General features: G+C 47.1%; 1 long non-coding RNA gene across 1 annotated transcript; it reads left to right on the forward strand.

Moving 5' to 3' along the window:
• LOC135902975 (uncharacterized) lies at nt 1-20,732 on the forward strand. The gene is made up of 2 exons (XR_010564672.1): nt 1-267; nt 16,938-20,732. It is a non-coding gene; the product is annotated as an uncharacterized lncRNA (long non-coding RNA).
• Nucleotides 20,733-21,533: the final 801 nt, after the last annotated feature.

Consider the following 21,533-nt stretch of genomic DNA (forward strand, 5'->3'; position numbering starts at 1 on the left):
CGAGACCTCCCTGCACGTGCACATGCGGCATAGGGAAATAATAAATCAAGAATAAAACTACGAATGAGCAAGCGCCGCAAAAGAGCACTCAGCGAATCGGCAAGAAACGCGTCACTCAGGCAGCCTAGATGAGGCGAAGAGACCCCGTCGGCAGCGAGGCGGAGCTGAGGATCCAGGAAGACGCGTTGGCTTGAGTCGGGTGTCCACGTTCGGGAAGCCAACCGCTGTCGGAGGGACTCCGTCGAGCGACGCAGCATCAACCTAACTGTGAGTGCGCGGAGATAGTCGCTCTGAACGCTGTGTAGCGCTGTACCAGCTTTAGAATGCAATACCAACTCGTGCAATCCTCAATCCTAGTGTAGGAACGCTTGAGCTTGCTTTTCCCCATGTCCTGTGCTGCCCTCGGAAGCGTCTCTAACTAAGAATTTTAAACTTGCTCCCCGAACCACATCTTAACACCTATATTTACCCCAGCACCAGTTTATTCGTGCGTATTGAAGCGCATCTTCATCTTTTATTTAATATAGTCGACTAAAATAATTGCAGATCCCATGCACTGTGGGAATCGACGGTATGCGAAGCATTTTGCAGGCAGCTGCATGGCTGTGCAGCATTGTTTGGGGTTCCGCAAAGCGTCACTAGGTTCACCGATGTGTTCGTGTAAATAATATATGTTGGTGTGCGGTGAGTGTTGCCGTTCGTCCCTTGCTGCCCTCGGAAGCGTCTCTAAGAATTTTTAACTTGCTCCCCGAACCACATCTTAACACCTATATTTACCCCAGATTTGTTTGTGTGGCGCGAGTGCAGTGAACAATACTCCGTTCCATGCATAGGAAGCTACGCTAGACGTTCAGAACTACAGAAAGCTGAACTAGTTGGTAAGGATTCATAATGCAAAAAAGGGGTAAGGTGCGCAGACACGAACACAAGGGAAGAGAAATGGTTCTCGAGTTGTCCACTTCTCTTGTGTCCGTGTCTGTACGCCTTACCCATTTTTTGCGCTAGAAATTCGTTCAAGAAAAGTTATCACTTCGCGCGTTCCGTCTATGCTTCGGTGCGGGCCAACAGCGTTCGCTCGCGCAACCATTCACGTGAGGCTCTTCGCGACGGGTTGCAAATAAGAAAGTAGAAAAGAACAACAAAAATAAGAATTATCTAAAACACGGCATTAGCAGCCGTATACCACAGTCTGTTTGTTTCTAAGGATTAAAACATGCTTCATTCAAAACGGAACCTATAGAAACAGTTGTGCACAATTGCGGTCAAAAAACATCGAACTATATTCAAGTGCGAACTAAGCCATTGCAACAGGTCTCTCTAGCCTCCACAGCGTCGACTGCTACGTATGGAACGGAGCATACAATTAACGCGAGAGCCCGTGTGTTTCATGACAGCAGCAAGACGACGACGATGGTAACGACGATTGCGTGATTTCTATGAAGGATCAAGTGTATGTGAACGAGATACATGGAGGTGCGAGAGGGTTAATAAATGCAGAAGCCAAATTCTCAATGATGGTAGCACGTGGTATCACTCGGAAGACACAAACGGTTAGCTTGACGGTGATACTGTACCATTTTTTATAGCCATTCGGACGAGTGGCGTGGTGCAGCTGCTCGTCTTGGCCGATCTGTGATGACGCTGCCATAGTGGAAGTCGATGCAGCGTTGCCGCACTCGCACTCTATGTGCACCGCAGGAAACGGCAGGCCTCATTTGATTAAGCGACCTGGTAATGACGAGAAGTGACGTGAAAGTACGGTACGAGCTACAGCAGGAACGAGAAGGCAGCATGTTGACGCTCGGAGATCAACGTTCGTGGTTAAACTTGCTTTTCTATGGCTCTTTGAACCTACGCAACCACCACACGCTGTTCTGCTGCCGAGATGCCGGGATCTTCTTCGCGTGCCACCCGGCTCGAGCGAAAGTGTCACGCAAAAATCAGAGGCGAGAGTCAGATTACAAAGCTGGCGTGACGATGCAACGGCCATAATGGTATCACGAAGGCGAACGTATAGCCATCGGCTCAAGTTAGTAGAAAACTTGGTCTACTGGGTCGACATAGGCTCTTATCATGGTAACGCTGCGGATACCGCAACTACCTCACCCAGGGCGCACACCAGAATGGTAGAGCGGAAACAATCAGCGCTCAGTGTTCCCAGGTGGTATACCTCCCTTTGCTTGGCCGAGCGATAGTCGGCGTGAGGGTGAACTTCTAAGTACGGTAAACATATTATGATTACTTTGACTCCACGTCCAAGCCAACACGAAGGCGACATATACCTTGACGCTACTGAAGAAACAAATTAATCAGGTAGTCCACATGATCCGTAGGGTCACTGTAGTCTACTCGGACACTACATCCACCCTTGTCGAAGGAATCAATTCACAAGCCCAGTCTCCTAGGAGGAACTATTCCATGCCCGTACCGCGTGCGTAGAGAATTAGTACAGCATGGAGTCTGGACAGTTGTGCAAGGCGACACTAGTTATAGTGCATCTGGAGTGTGCTTTGATGTTTCTTGTTTCCAGAGCTCCATGCCCATCACTGTGGGTCGACGATGCAGACAATCCATAGGGCACCGAATGACGCCTGTTTCGGACCAGGTCTCCTCCTGTCATCTCGACAACATAACTGCGATGCCGTTGGCCAGGGCTCGGTACCTTCGCTGCGCATTGCACGCCTGTCACCCATACGTCCTGACCCAGTCACATACACGGAATGCTCCTTACTCCATGATGTCGATCATATTCTGCTGTCTGTCGCTACCGTGCGGCTGTGTCACGTTGACGGACCGCCACTTTGTCGGGCCACTGTGGTTTCAACGTTGTCTGAGGCTTTGGCAATGTGGTCGGGAGGCATCTCCACATCAAGAGGCCGGGCTGAAGCCGGATGTTCCCAGTGTATCTCGGTAAACGAACAAGGCCATGTAGTGGTCATCGTTCTTACGCCACAGTTCTTTCACAGCACGTACAGAGCGTTCTATTTCACCATTTGGCTGAGGAAACACCGGGCTGCTAGTGCGGTGAATGAAACCATATTCTGACAAAAAACCGACAAATTCCCGAGTTGAGAACTTAGGTCCATTATCACTACACAACCCCACCGGGATCCCAAAGCGAGCGAAGACACTTTTTGGCGCAACAATGATTGAGTTACTTGAACTCCCTTGCAGCGTCAGCACTTCTGGAAAGCGAGAATAGTCATCATCATCATCATCATCATCATCAGCGTGGTTACGCCCACTGCAGGGCAAAGGCCTCTCCCATACTTCTACAACAACCCCGGTCACGTCCTAATTGTGGCCATGCCGTCCATGCAAACTTCTTAATCTCATCCGCCCACCTAACTTTCTGCCGCCCCCTGCTACGCTTTCCTTCCCTTGGGATCCAGTCCGTAACCCTTAATGGCCATCGGTCATCTTCCCTCCTCATTACATGTCCTGCCCATGCCCATTTCTTTTTCTTGATTTCAACTAAGATGTCATTAACTCGCGTTTGTTCCCTCACCCAATCTGCTCTTTTCTTATCCCTTAACGTTACACCTATCATTCTTCTTTCCATAGCTCGTTGCGTCGTCCTCAATTTGAGTAGAACTCTTTTCGTAAGCCTCCATGTTTCTGCCCCGTACGTGAGTACTGGTAAGACACAGCTATTATATACTTTTCTCTTGAGGGATAATGACAACCTGCTGTTCATGATCTGAGAATGCTTGCCAAACGCACCCCAGCCCATTCTTATTCTTCTGATTATTTCCGTCTCATGATCCGGATCCGCCGTCACTACCAGCCCTAAGTAGGTGTATTCCCTTATGAATTCCAGTGCCTCGCTGCCTATTGTAAACTGCTGTTCTCTTCCGAGACTGTTAAACATTACTTTAGTTTTCTGCAGATTAATTTTTGGACCCACTCTTCTGCTTTGCCTCTCCAGGTCAGTGAGCATGCATTGCAATTGGTCCCCAGAGTTACTAAGCAAGGCAATATCATCAGCGAATCGCAAGTTACTAAGAAATTCTCCATTAACTTTTATCCCCAATTCTTCCCAATCCAGGTCTCTGAATACCTCCTGTAAACACGCTGTGAATAGCATTGGAGAGATCGTATCTCCCTGCCTGACGCCTTTCTTTATTGGGATTTTGTTGCTTTCTTTATGGAGGACTACGGTGGCTGTGGAGCGGCTATATATATCTTTCAGTATTTTTACATACGGCTCGTCTACACCCTGATTCCGTAATGCCTCCATGACTGCTGAGGTTTCGACAGAATCAAACGCTTTCTCGTAATCAATGAAAGCCATATATAAGGGGTGGTTATATTCCGCACATTTCTCTATCACCTGATTGATAGTGTGAATATGATCTATTGTTGAGTAGCCTTTACGGAACCCTGCCTGGTCCTTTGCTTGACAGAAGTCTAAGGTGTTCCTGATTCTATTTGCTATTACTTTAGTAAATAGTTTGTAGGCAACGGACAGTAAGCTGATCGGTCTATAATTTTTCAAGTCTTTCGCGTCTCCTTTCTTATGAATTAGGATTATGTTAGCGTTCTTCCAAGATTCCGGTAGGCTTGAGGTCATGAGGCATTGCGTATACAGGGTGGCCAGTTTCTCTAGAACAATCTGTCCACCATTCTTCAACAAATCTGCTGTTACCTGATCCTACCCAGTTGCCTTCCCCTTTGCATATCTCCCAAGGCTTTCTTTACTTCTTCCGGCGTTACCTTTGGGATTTCGAATTCCTCTAGAGTATTTTCTCTTCTATTATCGTCATGGGTGCCACTGGTGCTGTATAAATCTCTATAGAACTTCTCAGCCACTTGAACTATCTCATCCATATTAGTAATGATATTGCCGGCTTTGTCTCTTAACGCATACATCTGGTTCTTGCCAATTCCTAGTTTCTTCACTGCTTTTAGGCTTCCTCCGTTCCTGAGAGCATGTTCAATCCTATCCATATTATACTTCCTTATGTCAGCTGTCTTACGCCTGTTGATTAACTTCGAAAGTTCTGCCAGTTCTATTCTAGCTGTAGGGTTAGAGGCTTTCATACATTGGCGTTTCTTGATCAGATCTTCCGTCTCCTGCCATAGTTTGCTGGTATCCCGCCTGATTGAGTTACCACCAACTTCCATTGCACACTCCTTAATGATGCCCACAAGATTGTCGTTCATTGCTTCAACACTAAGGTCCTCTTCCTGAGTTAAAGCCGAATACCTGTTCTGTAGCTTGATCTGGAATTCCTCTATTTTCCTTCTTACCGCTAACTCATTAATCGGCTTCTTATGTACCAGTTTCTTCCGTTCCCTCCTCAGGTCTAGGCTAATTCGAGTTCTTACCATCCTGTGGTCACTCCAGCGCACCTTGCTGAGCACGTCCACATCTTGTATGATGCCAGGGTTAGCGCAGAGTATGAAGTCTATTTCATTTCTAGTCTCGCCGTTCGGGCTCCTCCACGTCCACTTTCGGCTATCCCGCTTGCGGAAGAAGGTATTCATTATCCTCATATTATTCTGTTCCGCAAGCTCTACTAATAACTCTCCCCTGCTATTCCTAGTGCCTATGCCATATTCCCCCACTGCCTTGTCTCCAGCCTGCTTTTTGCCTACCTTGGCATTAAAGTCGCCCATTAGTATGGTGTATTTAGTTTTCACTCTACCCATCGTCGATTCCACGTCTTCATAGAAGCTTTCGACTTCCTGGTCATCATGACTGGATGTAGGGGCGTATACCTGTACAATCTTCATTTTGTACCTCTTATTAAGTTTCACAACAACACCTGCCACCCTCTCGTTAATGCTATAGAATTCCTGTATGTTACCAGCTATGTTCTTATTAATCAGGAATCCGACTCCTAGTTCTCTCCGCTAAGACCCGGTAGCACAAAACGTGCCCGCTTTTTAGCATTGTATATGCTTCTTTTGGCCTCCTAACTTCACTGAGCCCTATTATATCCCATTTACTGCCCTCTAATTCCTCCAATAGCACTGCTAGACTCGCCTCACTAGATAACGTTCTAGCGTTAAACGTTGCCAGGTTCATATTCCAATGGCGGCCTATCCGGAGCCAGTGATTCTTAGCACCCTCTGCTGCGTCGCAGGTCTGACCGCCGCCGTGGTCGGTTGCTTCGCAGCTGCTGGGGACTGTAGGCCGGGGTTCGATTGTTGTGTTCATATAGGAGGTTGTGGCCAAGTACTGCACCAGCGTGGCCAATCCTGCTCTGGTGAGGGAGTACTGTTCTTGGCCATCCTGTCGATGCTACAGGTATACGACCTGACCCTGCCAAAATTAGCGCCATTACCAACTTTCTGACACACCGTTCTACTTAGAAAGTCCGTTCATTTTTTTTTGCCTTTGTTCTTATTTTCGGCGGTTTGTGAAATATTTTGCAAGAAAAGCACGGCCCCTAACTTGCCTTAAGCGTTTTCCTGGGGTTCTGAACAAGCGTTCGCCTTCTCACACCTGCTTGGACTACTGACGTCACCTCCAGTGTTGGCTCGCTTTGAGGAATGTGCGGTCGCGGGAATCCGTACCAATGCCAGCGGCCATGCGATCGGCGCAGTTCTAGCCCAACGCCAGGATGGTCAGAACTGCTTTATTGCTTATGCCAGCCGCCTTCTTTCTTCAGCTAAGCTAAACTATTCTATCGCAGATAGAGGTAGCATCTCGCTCTTGTTAAGGCCATCGCCAAATTTCGCCCTTAACCCTAGGCCGACCCTTCACCGTCATTACCGACCACCATGCTCTCTGCTGGCTGTTTTCCCTCAAAGATCCCACTGGTCGCCTTGGTAATTGGGCACTGCGACATCAAGAATACTCTTATACGGTCGTTTACAAGTCTTGTCTCTTGCACCAGAATGCCGAGTGGCTCTGCCGACACCTCGTAGATCCATCGGAGACTGACTCGAGCGACTCCAGCCCTTGCGTTTTTCCCATTTCTCAACTCTTCGACCTTGGTACCGAGCAACGCCTTGACGCGTCCCTAACCAAGATCATCGAAAATTTGTTCGCTAACGCTCCTGATCTTTCCCTCGGGCTTTTTGTTCTCCAAAATGTTCCATTATATCATCGCAGTTTACTCCCTGACGGTTCTGACCTGTTGCTTGTCATCCCGGCCCACCTCCGTTCCACTGTTCTTGCGCAGCTTCACGACGCACCAATGGTGGGACATCTCGGCGTGTCACATACATACGACTGCGCACGACACCGTTTCTATTGGCCTGGGATGTCCCGCTCAGTGCGCTGCAACGTGGACTCGTGCGACCTTTGTCAGCACCGGAAAAAGTCGACAGTGCCACCTGCAGGCCATCTTCAACGTCTGGACATTCCGTACAAGCCATTTAACTGGGTCTGCCTCGATTTACTCGGCCCGTTTCCCCTATCCGTCTCTGCAAATAAGTGGGTCGCCGTTCCCACAGATTATGCGACGTGGTTTGCCATTACGCATGTACGTTCCACTAGCTGTGCCACCGAGGTTGCAGACTTCTTGCTGCACAACGTCATACTATAGCACGGGGCTCCTCGGCAACTGCTAAGTGACCGGAGCAGACAGTTCCTGTCAAGGTGATCGATGGTATTCTAAAATACTGCGTGACACAACGTAAATTGACTGCGGCTTACCATCCACAGATTAATGGCCTGACAGAACGCCTGAAGCGAACACTTACCGACATATTGGCCATGTATATTTCTGACAACTACCAGGATTGGGACGCTGCATTGTCCTTTGTGACATTCGTATGCAACTTTTTCACACATGAGACCACTGGTTATTCGCTGTTTTTTCTCTTTACGGTCGCAGCCCTACATTACCCACGAACACACTGATGCCTTCTTCTGAATGCCCGCCGACTGAATACACTCGAGATGCTATTGCCCGTTCCGAACGTGCAGTCAAGTTGCTCGAACTCGATTTTCTAAATCCCGGATCAACCAGCATTCTCACTACAACACCCACCACAGGACCACCCATTTTGTCCCTAGATCGCTCGCCCTTCTGCTCCCCAGTACGACGTGTCGGACCCTCCGAAAAACTGTTCTTCCAGTACACCAGTCCATATCGCGTGTGCCGCCACGTGACTGATGTCACTTACGAAATCGCTCCACTGCTGGCTTCGTCATCATCTGTTCAACCCCGCACAGACACGTCCGTCTCAAGCCGTATCATGCCCAGAACACCCCGGAAAAATAGGGAGACCACAAACCACGGAGGCGTACAAAAACAAAGTTTCTAGTTGTGGTTCAGAAAGTTTTATTCTCGGAATTTTTTTTGTGTGTGCGTGTGTTTGTGTTCAAAAAGATAGGTAGAAAATTAGGCAAAATAAGAACAAGAGCTTGGTGGCGCAAGCACCCCCTTTCCATGGGAACGCTCATATCATTGGAATCCATCCGTCCATCCATCCATCCATCCATCCATCCATCCATCCATCCATCCATCCATCCATCCATCCATCCATCCATCCATCCATCCATCCATCCGTCCGTCCGTCCGTCCGTCCGTCCGTCCGTCCGTCCGTCCCACGCGGGTGGAGGCGGCCGTAAGAGACAGACCGCGCGAGATTTCGACGTCATGATTGCCTCTCTATTCACGTGCTGCGGAAGATTTTCGCAGGATATATCCCAGACAGTTTTTCAGCTCTGCTTTGAACATTTTGAAGTCTCAACCATCTAGTTCTCCAGAGCATTTATTTTTTCAGTACTCCTCTATATTATTATCCATTGATATTATAGTACTTATGCTTATTAATAGATTTTTTAAACATATCATATGTGGGTTCAATACCAGTCGTTGCCTCTGAACTTGTTCCTTATTGTAGATGGCACAGGTTAATTGTTGTTGTCTTGTTTTACCCTCTTTCCTTCTGTCTTTTTGCACTTCTCCATGGCGGTGACTTAGCAAGTGATTTGACAAGTGGTGCGTTGTACGCCCACTCTGCAGTGCGATGATCTTCGCGTAATATTTGCTAGTAAATCTTACAATGAGTACTTTTACCTGGGGACGCCTTCTGCGACGATCACTTTCGGTGACAGTATCGCCCGGGCGATAGTATCGCCATCAGGAGCGCGCTGATTGCCTGGTTGAGCAAAATCGTATGACGCAGTGCGGAACCGGTCAATTAGTGCGCGCCTGATAGCCAAGGCGATAATTTCGGCCAAGCTGATCGTCGCAGAATACGGCCCCTGTTTTTCATATTAATTGTACTTTTAAAGCGAAGCTTGTTTTGCCTTTTCCTTCGACTTGGTCACTTCTGCTGTTGCTGCTGCCGTGGCTCCTGCTGGCGGCACACCGCGCCGGAGGGCGATCCAGAGTGTGTGTATATACATAGAAGGAGCGTGGCAGAGAAGAAAAGCGACGCGAGGAACTCGTTTGGACCACACCCCGTCAAATGTGCACAATACCCACTGGAGCTCCCGGGTCGTCGCCATGTTAGCCTCTTGACAGCTGTAATTATCCATGACCCCCCCCCCCCCCCCCCCCCCGCAAGCGCTTACCTTTCTACGAACGTGCAAGTCCAGAGGGAAGCTAGACAGAATGGAAGAGAGGAGGGCAGAGAACGGGTAGAACCGACGCAGTCGCGAAACAGCCTTGCCACTCTTCGCTCGCAGTTCCCATACAAATAGAGAGGGGAGATAGTGAAAAGGTGACGTCAGAAGCCAAGGAACCGCTGGGTAAACTTGAGGTCAATGTACGGTACGGTGCGTTTCTGCTATTTTTGAAAAATAAAACAATGCAAATATGTCTAGCGGACAACTTACGCAGGGCGTGCAGAAGCAGAGCCGCATTAATTAAAGCGCACCGCAGAGTCTAGGTGACATAACGGAAGCGGTCGCACGTGAAATGAACACTCCTGTGCCCGCCGCGATAGTTTTGCGTCTATGGCATTGCTCGAGGTTGCGAATTTGACCGAGGCAGCCGAATTTTGAAGGGGGCGAAATAAAAAACGCTCACGCACTTTGATTTAGAGACGCGTTAACGAACACCACGGTGCCAAAATTAATCCTGAGTGTGCCACTATTGGCCTGCCTCATGATCCGATTGTGGTTTTGACACGTACAGCCTCATAATTCAATTCTAGTTTAATGCTACTGCCAAGATGCTATGTGCCATGTGAGGCAATGACAATGCTCAACCCTCTCAGAGGTTATAAAATATGGCGCACAACGACGCCTTAAGCAACACCTCTCAATTGTGTTTTGTGTTCCACGCAGACAAACAGCAGTGGTGCACGCAAGATAACGTTTAACATCAACTCATCACTCTCATGTTGACCAAACGTTGAAGAAATTAAACATTCGCCGTCAACATCAATTTTAATTATTATCAATATAAATATCAGCATATAAAGCTTCGCTTGCATCGATTCCCACAATGCGAGGGATCTGCGTTTTCTTTATATTGAATGCATTTATCTCGGCCGTTATTACGTTGTGTGAATAAAACTCTTGTTACACTGATGCTTTTTTTTGCCTTGTTGAATACCGCTCGTTCTACGTTGATATGACCGTAGTTTTCTCTTATCTAATGCCTTCTGAAGGTGTGTAAGTTATTCATTTAGTAAACATCTTCTTAGATCAAATAAAATAAAGCATGCCGTAAGCAGACACGAATGAGATGAGACCCGCTGATGAGAGGCGCGGATTTTTGTGTTCGGTGTAATTAACCCTTTAATCATACTGTTCATAATTATTATAATGCCTGCTTGGGTGGCAACTATAGTATGCTAATAAAGGAGTAAATGATTGCATAATTTATCATGTCACGCTTCGCGCACTATTTCTCGCTCCATCCTGCCGTGAAACTGAGGCACACATCAGGCAATGACAAGCAAACGCACGCAGCAGAACGCACAGATTTTCTTTATACCGCCATGAAACATGTATTAAAGCTTGCTGGTCCTGAGCTGAAACATTCCTTGTGTGTTTGTACTCTCAGTGACACTTCAAATATTTCCCTTTGAACTAGCACACTTAGTCCTGCAAGTTAGGTTTGTTCGTTCGCTAACGAAACCGACACTCGATACGTAGTTCAAAAGGTCAATGAAAGGGGCTGATTGGTGACTTTTCATACTTTCTACCCGTCTCACGACGAACTTTTGCAGATATACAACGCCTCTAAAAACTGACGTGAATGTAGTGGGAGAATGTGTTCACACACACACACAAAAAAAAAACGTAACGCATTTCAGAATAATTAGCCGCCAGCACGTGCTTCGCCCCTCATACACCTTCAGCCATCATTTCCTAATCAGTAAGGCATCATACAGCAGTGCAAAATCCTGTTTTTCTCACCTCGTCCAAGCCGCAGTAACAGCACTGCCGTGCGCGAAAACCTCCTCGACGCATGAAAAGCCCTCGGGTGCGAGCGCCGCGGTGCGTAGAAGCCGGCCACGCCACCACCAAACTCGCGCTCTCGCCGTGCGATATGGGACGGCCGGAACCCTCCAGCGCGCGCAAATCTCGGAGGCCATGATCTCCGGAACGCCCTCGCCCATGAGAAGGATGGAGCGGACTATCTCCGCGCTTGCGGCCGCCGCTTAGCACATGGAAGTCAGTTCAATAAACTTTTCGAGCGTCACTGGCGAAGCAGAGAGAAATGCGCTGGCGCGCGTAGACGTGGCGTCGCGCGCGCCGAGGGGAAGGAGGCGAGAATTCGCGCTTGCGTCTTTTAGCCATTTCGACCTCCTAGGATTTTTGCAACAGTCGCGGGCGACTCGTTGTACTTGAAACTTCGGGGCTTTCGCCGTGGGTTTGGTGGCGTGACACAAATCCTTCCATCACAGAGTCCAGCCGTAACAGTATAAGATCAGAATTCGGCCGGAACGTACGAAACACTTTGTTATACACCCACCGGCGGCTATCTGTCTTTTCATCCACTTTCACTTTTCCTCATTATTTTATACATTTCGATTTCAACCACTGCTAACTTCCCCATGCTTTCCTTGGCTTCGCTGTCTGTTGGCTTTATGTGTTCGTTATTTTATACTGGTCATTTCGTTGTAGAGGCGTATTTGTGAACCCCTCAAATTAATGAAAAACAACCTAAATAAAAATTAGGGAAACCCGCACCACCATGGTATATCAGGTTAAAGCCAATCGAAAATAAATGAAGTGGGGTAAAAACCCAAAGTGCAATGTGAGAAAAAGCCAATTGCCAAAAAAAAATCGAAAAAAAAACCGAGGTAAGCCAACGGGAAAGGAATATCGGACAAAAGTAGGGATCAGGTATTAGTGCCTAAGTAAAAGTCGGCATTGGCACGGCATGTGTCGTCTCGATATTCCGGCCAGCGCTTTATTATGACACAGTGCAAAAGAAAGGTAGGAAGAAGGAACTATAGGGAGAAAAGAAAGAGAATAAGAGAGAAGCAAGAAGGAAAGAAGAAAAAAACAGGACGACAGTAGAGGTCAGGAACAGAGGAGTCTTAGGCAGATCCATAGGGATGCCGGGCAGCAGGAGCAGATCTCTGGGTCAGCATGACTGCAAGAGACATGGAACGGACTGGCAATGGGTAGTTTGGCTCCCCATCGACTAACGCAACGGTAAATGCACTGAAGTCTTGTGGTGCATCTCGCACCTTGGTTCATGTACATCAGTTCCCATCAGAGGTATCAGGTTGGTCCAACAGTGCGTCGGGCAACAGGAGCAGAGCGCTCGGTCCGCTTGACTGCTGCACGACTGCATAACTGCGAGAGCCTTGAAATCGGTACCAAAACAGTTTCGTTAAGAGGAAAATGAACAGTCATCGAAGGAGACAGACAGGAGAACGACGGAAAACAAAACAGGGGCTGAGTAGGGAGGTCAGGCATTCCGTCGATAGTGTCCCCGGAGATGAGCTCCACCTTAGTTGGCATAACTAAGGACACTATAGAGCGAAATGCGAGGAGCAAGGTGCAAGGAGTAGGAAAGGAATGTTATGAGCGTCCCCTTTGGAACGGGACAGTGGGCTACGCCACCAAGCTCTTGCTATTATACTGCCCAATGTCCTACCTAGGTTAAAAAAGAGAAAAAAACATCTATGAACTCCCGCAACCAAATTTTCTGACCCCCTATTGCGAACTGTGCTTTTGTACGTCTCCGTCTTTTGTCGTTTCCCTACTTTTCTTCCACCAATCCTCCAGCCGCCTCTTACTAATGTCTAATGCGGACATCTGAACCTCTGAACCCTCTGAACCCAAGGGCTGCAAGGAAGCCAGTGGTGCCTAAATCGACCGCTGGGTAGACGTCTTCACATTCTAATAAAACATGCTCCGTAGTTTCCTTAGCTTTACCGCAGCAAGCACATGCTTCTTCTTCCTTCTTATATCTCGCTTTATAGGTGCGTGTTCTAAGGCATCCCGATCTCGCTTCGAAAAGTAATGAGCTTCCCTTCGAGTTATCATAAATGGTTCCTTTCCTGATTTCGTTTCTTCCTCTTAAGTAGTTACTCATGGCAGGTTTCTTTTTTATTGCCACCACCCATGAGATTAATTCAGCCTCTCTGACTTTCCGCTTGACCTTCTTTGTTGCTGTGTTGTCCACCCTACAGGCTGCATACTTGCTGGTAAGCTTCCTAGTTCTTTTCCTCCACTGTGAATCAATGTTTTTCCTGTACAGATACCTGAGCACTCTCCCAGCCCATTTACTTTCTTCCATATTCCTCAGCCGTTCTTCATACTCAATTTTACTGCGAGCTTCCCTCACTTCAAATCTAGTCCAGCCCACCCTGCACAGCTTCATTTGTAGTCCTCCCGTGAGTGCCCAATGCGAGGCGACCCACTGACCTTTGGTTCCCGTCGAGTCCTGATTGTACCCCTAATTTATAGCAAACAATCGCATTTCCAAACGTAAGTCCTGGAACCATTACACCTTTCCACATACCTCGGAGGACCTCGTACCTATTGTATCCCCATAGCGCTCTGTGCTTCATTATGGCTGCATTTCTCTTCCCCTTTAGTGTTATGGTTTTTTCCTGTGTTTCCATATATCCATTGCCTTCGTTTATCCATATACCAAGGTATTTATATTCTGTTACCCGAGGTATTTCTTGGCCCTGTATCTCCACTGTCTGTTCACTGTTTTCATTGAATACCATAACACCTGATTTTCTAACACTAAATTTCAAACCTAAATTGTTGCCTTCCTGTGCACAGATATTAGCCAGACGTTGCAAATCACTTTGCTTGTTAGCTAGCAACACAATGTCGTCCGCACAAAATAAACCTGGGAGTTGCTGCTCTATTACTGTACCCGCCTGTTTGTATGAGAGATTAAACCCGATATTACTTCCTTCTAGCGCCCTATCCATCCTCACCATGTACATCATAAACAGCAGCGGGGATAAAGGGCACTCCTGCCTCAGTCCTTTGTTGATATGAACTTTCTCCTCGCTCCTCATCCCTTCCCATTCAACGCAAACGGTATTTTCTAGGTAAATCTCTCTCAAAAGCTGTAGATAATCGTTACCTAAGCCTTCCCCTTCCAGAATATCCCACAAGATGTTGCGGTCTACGTTGTCGTAGGCACCTGTAATATCTAAAAAGGCCACATACAACGGTCTGCTTTCTGTTTTTGATATTTCAATACACTGAGTAAGAACAAACAAGTTATCATCCCAACGCCTACCTATTCTGAAGCCATTCTGAAGCTCTCCCAAAATGCCATTATTCTCTGCCCATGCTTGAAGCTTTAATTTGATTGCCTGCATTGCTAGCCTGTATATTACCGATGTAATGGTCAACGGTCTATACGAGTGAATTCTGTCTTTCTCCCCCTTATAAATTAAATTCATTCTACCTTTTCGCCAACTGTCTGGTATTCGTCTATCTTTTAAAGTTTTTTCCACTGCTTTCACCAGAGCTTCCTTACTCTTTGGTCCTAGTCATTTATCAGCCTAACGGGAACCTCGTCTAGCCCTGTGGCTGTGCGCTCAGGAATTTTCTCTTCCGCTTTCTTCCAGTTTAAATTTGTCAGCACCAGCTCCTTTTCCACTTGGGTCTGTTTCATACTCTTTTAATCAAGTACAACCTCGTCATTGGCTTGGAAAGATTCGGCTGTTGCTTTTCGGATGTAATTTATTGCCACTTCTGCTTCCAGTCTGTTTTCATCTTCGTCTAGGATATGTTGTTGTATTGTTGTTGACTTCCTGCATAATAATTTTATGTAGTTCCAAAATATTCTAGGTGCAGCCTTCTTTTTCTCACGTATTTCTGACAACCAACGTTCACTTTCACCTTTTAATTTTGCGTGCACCAGTATTTGAACCATAGACTTTTTCTCCTGGTATATTTACCATGTACTGGTTACTTCATCCTGTGGCAACTGCGCCTTCTTTGCCTGCCTGTGCTCTTGAGATGCTTTCTGTCGTTCGGCGATAACTTCTCGTATCTCCTTGCTCCACCAGCTTTCGGTTTCTTTTTTCCTTTCCAACGAACATGTTGTTTCTCTTTCCGTATTTATGTCGTTATTACACTTGGAAGCTCACCACATTCCCACTCTTTACTAGGCCATTTGCCAAGTTCTTCCTCAACTCTAGTGACTGTATTTGCTATTTGTTTAGGGTTCAAATTTGGACTGGCCATTTTGCTCTCCTTGCTCTCTTTCCCAACTACATATCCCATATTCAAAATGATGCGTTTATGGTCACTCCCTATGCTGTTAAACCCTTCCTCATCGATGACCATTTCTCTCAACTTATCATGAACTCCTTCTGTCATCAGACAGTCAATGGTCGATTGCCGGTTTCCCACTTCCCACGTGATCTGTCCTTCACACTTAGGCCCTCTATTCTCGATCACGAGGTTTTGGTGCTCACAAAGGTCCAGCATTGACTTCCCGTTATTGTCGGTATAGCCATCTAAATCCTGTATGTGGGCATTCATGTCACCTAATAGGACAATTTCAGCACCACTCCCGAAACCATTAATATCAGCGCTTATGTATTCCACTAACTCTTTATTCTTCGCTGTGCAATTTTTTTCGGTCCACAGATACGTAACGCCCAGCCAAGTTTCTTTCCCACTCATTGTACCTGATAACCAAAGATGCTCTTGACATTGTGAATTTACTCTTTTCCATTTGGCTCCCTGATGGATGAGCGTTCCGACTCCCCCTCCCTTTCTTTCCGACTTAGTTCTGTTGCACCCTTCCCAAACATAATTCTCAATAACTGGCGGCTCTTCTGTGTCTCTAAGGTGCGTTTCTGTAACCGCATACACCCCTATGTGTTCTCTGTGTAACTGCTCCTCAATCTCTGCCCACTTTTCCTTTCTTCTGCCGCCCTGCATGTTTATGTAGCCTATTGCATGGCGAGCTCTTTTTCTTGTTTTCCTCCTTTTTCTGTTATCGACGGTGATGCTCTTCTGATGTTCCCCTAGGGGACCTTCTTCATCACTATCTACTCTGACTTCCTGAGCGCCCGCGGGCCCCCTAAAAAAGCAACAGCGCGACCACCAAGTCGCCAGCCCACTTCTCGTGCTAGCCTGTAATTGAAGCCTATAATTGAGTTACACTGACACATTGCGCTATCTGGTAACAGCTTGCAGAAACCCCAAAAAGGCTGGCTACCTACAAAGTGCTTCGCATAACATTCATTTCCACAGTGCGTAGAATGTGCATAAGTTTTTGTTGACAGCCTTACAGGGTTAGCACGGGCTCGGAGACTAAGCTAAGGTGATTTCGACGATTACATGCTTCAGTAGTGTTTTTAACATCACTTCTAGTAATCTATATCCTGCCACACCATCGAGCAGATATATTTAGGCGGTGCAGTTTCTTGAATTTATGCTATCGAGTTCAAGTGATGTGGCACATGAAGCAAAATATGTACTGTATTACTCTGTGGCATAGGTAGCGATATGCAGAACAAGATGCAGTGGATTGTGAGACTCTGAAATGTGTCCTGTTTGATGCACGCTGTGCCTTATAGAATCCCTTACACACGTGTCTGCTTTTTTTCTTCCTTTTTTTAAGGAAATGAAACGCTCTCTGGAAGACAAACGGAAAGCACAAGGTGAACACAGTAAACCTCATTCGGGCGCATATTGCGACACCGGAAGTGAGAATAGTCATTCGCTGAAGGTATCATCGGCTGCTCGGAGCAATGCAAAAGAGAATGAGAAGTCCGCGGATAGCGGTATGCCATCATTTATTGCCATTCTAGACGAAGTGTTGGACCGAAATGACAGATCTAGAACTACAAACGAGCCAGCTTCGTCTCAGGGCAATAGCCCAGTCAGCTCCGGCCAGGATAACCGCCTTGGAAGCAGCGGCACAGGCAGACCTGAAATTAGGCCATTACTGAAAGAAGTTGACGTCAAACATGACGCAAGACTGAATCTGCATGAAGCCATACAGTGTGATATAAAGGGCGAATATGTTTCTGTAGAAGACACACGGGAACAAAATGCAACTCCTGCAAATGACCCTGGAAGTAGGTCTTCGCTACATGGACTCTACTTCGAGGATGGCCCACAGGTAGATGTTCAAGAATTCCTGATTAAGTACGCTATAACAAGAAGTAAAGAAATTGTGGAAACTGAGGAGTCCACTGATAGCGATGTGTCCTTATTTACTGCCGCCTTGGACGAATTGTTGGAGAGAACCAGCAGCGCTGATACTACAAACCAGCCAGCAGTGCCTCAGGACGACGTTCCAATCGCAGAGCAGGATGGGTGTCCTGGATGCAGCCGCACAAACAGCCCTGGAAGTAGCTATTTACCGCAAGCGCACTCTATCCAACAGAACCCAAGACTGAATCTTCAAGAAGCCATAGGCGACATTCAGATTGGAGACGTTTCCATAGTAGGCACAAGAAAAGAGGATGTGACCCCTGCAAGTAGCCCTGGAAGTAGCCCTTCCCTACATGCGCCTTACTTCGAGGATGGTCCACAGGTAGATCTACGATTAGTTCTGAATGGTAACGTTCCAACAGAACACACAAAGAGGGGCTGTATTCATGATTATCTTGGAACAGTGGGTAGCCCTTCCCTGCATGGACTTTACTTCGACGTTGGCCCGCTGGTAAACGCGCCGGAATGTTTTACTAGCTACCCTTCAGGAAGCATAGAGGGGTGCTGTATTGACCACTATTTTGGAAGAGTGAGTAGCACTTGCTTACCTGGACTACCATCTGAGGATGACCCACAGGTAAATCTGCCGGGAGTTCCCACTAGCTATCTTCAAACAAGAAACACAGATGGAGTCTCCATTGACCATGAGGTTGGAACAGTGAGTGAAATTCCTGGTAGCGCCTACGGTGTTAGTAACAAAGAATGCACAGGCACACGGTCTATTTCGACGATCAACTCGGCTTCCAAAGAGGTCGCTCTGTCTCTTCGTTCAGCTTCAGCTACATACAATGAACAGGACCATGGTCACCACCTGAGCAGAGATGATTACACCACAATGACCAACGGCAAGGATGCAGAAGTGCAAGTCCATGACGTTCAGCACGTCCCAGTATTTCAGCAAGATAATACTTATTTTACGGACAATGTAAACGTTATCCCTGATATCGATGGCAATTACAGGGAATACTCTGCAAGCATGTGGGAGTTGATAGAGCTGGCAGAAAAGACAGATAGTAAAGTTGTCTCCTGCTGTCTTGATCTACATAACAATAATCATAACCTTTCTGCCGAAACGCAATCAGTGGCCTCAATAAACAATCTTAGTTATGAACTCGAACACGGAACACGAACTCTACCTCTGCCACCATTAGACAATATGTTTGAGTGTTATGAAACACGCGGCACTGCTGCTAAGAGTGATAACTCTTTTGTGGCCGCTTCAACAAATATTCGCGACTCGGCTTCAGAGATTATGTTTAGCAAAGCTGCAGAGCCTCACGGCTTTGAAGATGCTGGTCCACATGACGCAGCACCGGTCGCAGTATCTTGCAGCGTTATCGCACCGGCTACTCACCTTAATAATGACCCAAGTTTGACAAACTTTACGGAATCAGGTCGCCTTTACATTGCTCAAGCACACGAGACTATCCATTTTCGAAAGCCGTCTCCCACCGTTCCGTTCGTAAACAGCTGCAAGCGCCAGGAGCCAGAGCTGTTGCTGACGTCATCAAAGGGGCCACTAAAGCAAGTCGTTGCTGGCTTGGTAGGACGGAATCAGAGTATACACTCTTCAACAGTAACTGACGGTGGTGAAGTTTGCACTAGTTCATTTCACTCTGAAAACGACAGTTTGCTTCATGCCTCGCCTTTATCATTAGCAGGACTCAGTGATACTGAGGAAATTGAATTTGATAATGACTTCGTAAAATTGCTTTCGTCGTCCACCTCATTGTTTGGCATAGAAGACTCTGACGATAATGATTTAATCCTGAATGAGGATATCAATGTGAGTAGGTGCTGCCAAAAACGCCGATCAGAGCGTTTTAAAACATATCTTCCTACAGTTCGCTCGAGCAGCAGTACCGCCACGGACCTCCAGCAAGACCCTAATCTACAGACCAGCCATAGGACCCCCTTTGATGGGGTGGGAGCGGAGCACCCGCAGAAAGATGTAACGACGTGGAGCAATGCCTCTGGCGCGGTCGAATCAAAGTGCACCAAGACAGATGACGTACTGACGGGCAGTAGTGCCTCCACTTGTGCACCAAAGCATCCAGAGGAACGTCTTCATATGACGACGGCCAGCAGTGCCACAACTGAAAGATCGACAAGAGCTTGCACCACAAACGCCGTTGCAGTCGAAAGACCATCTGCTTCGGCAAGCTCCACACCCACTCGCGCAAGCTCATCTAAAAGACCGTCCGTCGAAGCAAGCGTTAAGTTTCCAAAGAAAGTGCGTTCTCCGTACGTCAGTAATGACCCGACAGAAATCAATGGCAACGAAAACCCAGCTTGGGAATCTCTGCGAAGGCTCAGCACCGAGGACGAGCGATACGAAGCCGCGCGTAGAGTTTATAGTAACAAACCCATTCCGGATTCCCATGAAGACTTGTCGACATATGGTTATCGTCGTCAACGCTCACTTGGCCGAAAACCTATCGACCTCAGACAGGCACGACGCCGCCGAGAGCGTGAGAGGTCAAATCCCGGCTCTTCCAAACATTGAAAGCGTCTCCGCATGGCCACCGAAATATTCGATGAAAATATTAAAAAAGCCCAAAAAGACAAGAAGAGAGAGAGCTTTCATTAGCCCGCGATAAGCTAAACCGCGGCCTACGCAAGCTGCATAAAACGAGGAGGAGCAAAGGGTCGAGCTGGAGGAGCGCACGAGAGGGGGCAGGAGCGAGGAGACACCGGCGGTACCAGACGGTGCCAGAGGAGGAAGGAGAGCGGAGGCACCGACGGTACCAGACGGAGCCATGGGAGAAACGAGAAAGGGTGCACCGAGTGGTGCCAGAAGGCGCCAGAAGAGGAAGGAGAGAGGATGCACCAGCGTTACGAGAAGGCGCCACAGGAGTTTCGTTATTGGCAGATCCAAAAGCAGTTCTTCCGCGACGACTTGACAGCGCATGAGCAAAGGACCATGTACGCGTGTACCTTGAATATACAAAAGTTACGCAACGCCAGCGAGGAGGTGCATCGCGTGAACACTTTCTACGCTGGCCTGAAGGATTGTGACCCACGGCTGCTGTCGCATCATCAGTTGAAGGAACAACTGACGCTAGTAGACATGCTTGAGTACCTCCAGAAATTCTACGACCAAGTGGAGCATTGATGAACACTGACATGTTAGCTTGTGATTGATCTTGGTTTATGTGCTTGCTGTATTTTAATAAATTATTTTCTTTAGAGACAATTTTATTTATAGTTATATTTGAGCGCGCACAATGTTTGACGCTGCGTGAATGATGGTAATTATGAAAACATTATCATTGAAAAGGTCGGCTCGGAGGCTTCGTGAATAAACGAAATAGCTTAAGGCTGTACGCCTAAAGAGTGTACACCTCAAGAGCAGAAAACACGAAATGTGCTTTGTTTCCTCGTAGGCCTATAATTGATGTTATGTTGTAGGAGCTGCAAGCCGCACTACATAAATATGATGAATTGTTTAGTCATGTGTCGAAAGTATTCACAATACGCTAGCGCACGCTCTATGAACACACGTTGCATAGTGTGTGAAATAATAAATATGGATTCGGTGACGAAAGCCGGACCAGACCGAAACGGTTAGAATAAAGCATTTTTTTTTTTCGTACGGGCGTCCTCAACCTACCAGTGCGTGTATATATATATATATATATATATATATATGTATATATATATATATATATATATATATATATATATATATATATATATATATATATATATATATATATATATATATAGTGTAGCGAAGAGTGTTTAGAAGAGACGCTAGTGGGTTCAGCGCTACTGGCTCTAAACGCTAGTGGGTCGAGCGCTCCTGCTCAGCAACGGCTCTCGTGCTTGGAAGCTCTGACTGCCCTGCCCGTCGACGTTGCGCTGCTCCCGAGCTCTGCCAAATAAACACCTTTAGAATTGGTGGAGTGTGCGGGGTGACCTCAGACGATCATCCTGGAACTCCGGTCCCGTACCATACCATCTACCATGCCCCAAGACGCCTCCCAGCAAACGC

The sequence above is a fragment of the Dermacentor albipictus genome, chromosome 1 (genome assembly GCF_038994185.2).
Source record: "Dermacentor albipictus isolate Rhodes 1998 colony chromosome 1, USDA_Dalb.pri_finalv2, whole genome shotgun sequence".
In the NCBI taxonomy this organism is placed as follows: domain Eukaryota; kingdom Metazoa; phylum Arthropoda; class Arachnida; order Ixodida; family Ixodidae; genus Dermacentor; species Dermacentor albipictus.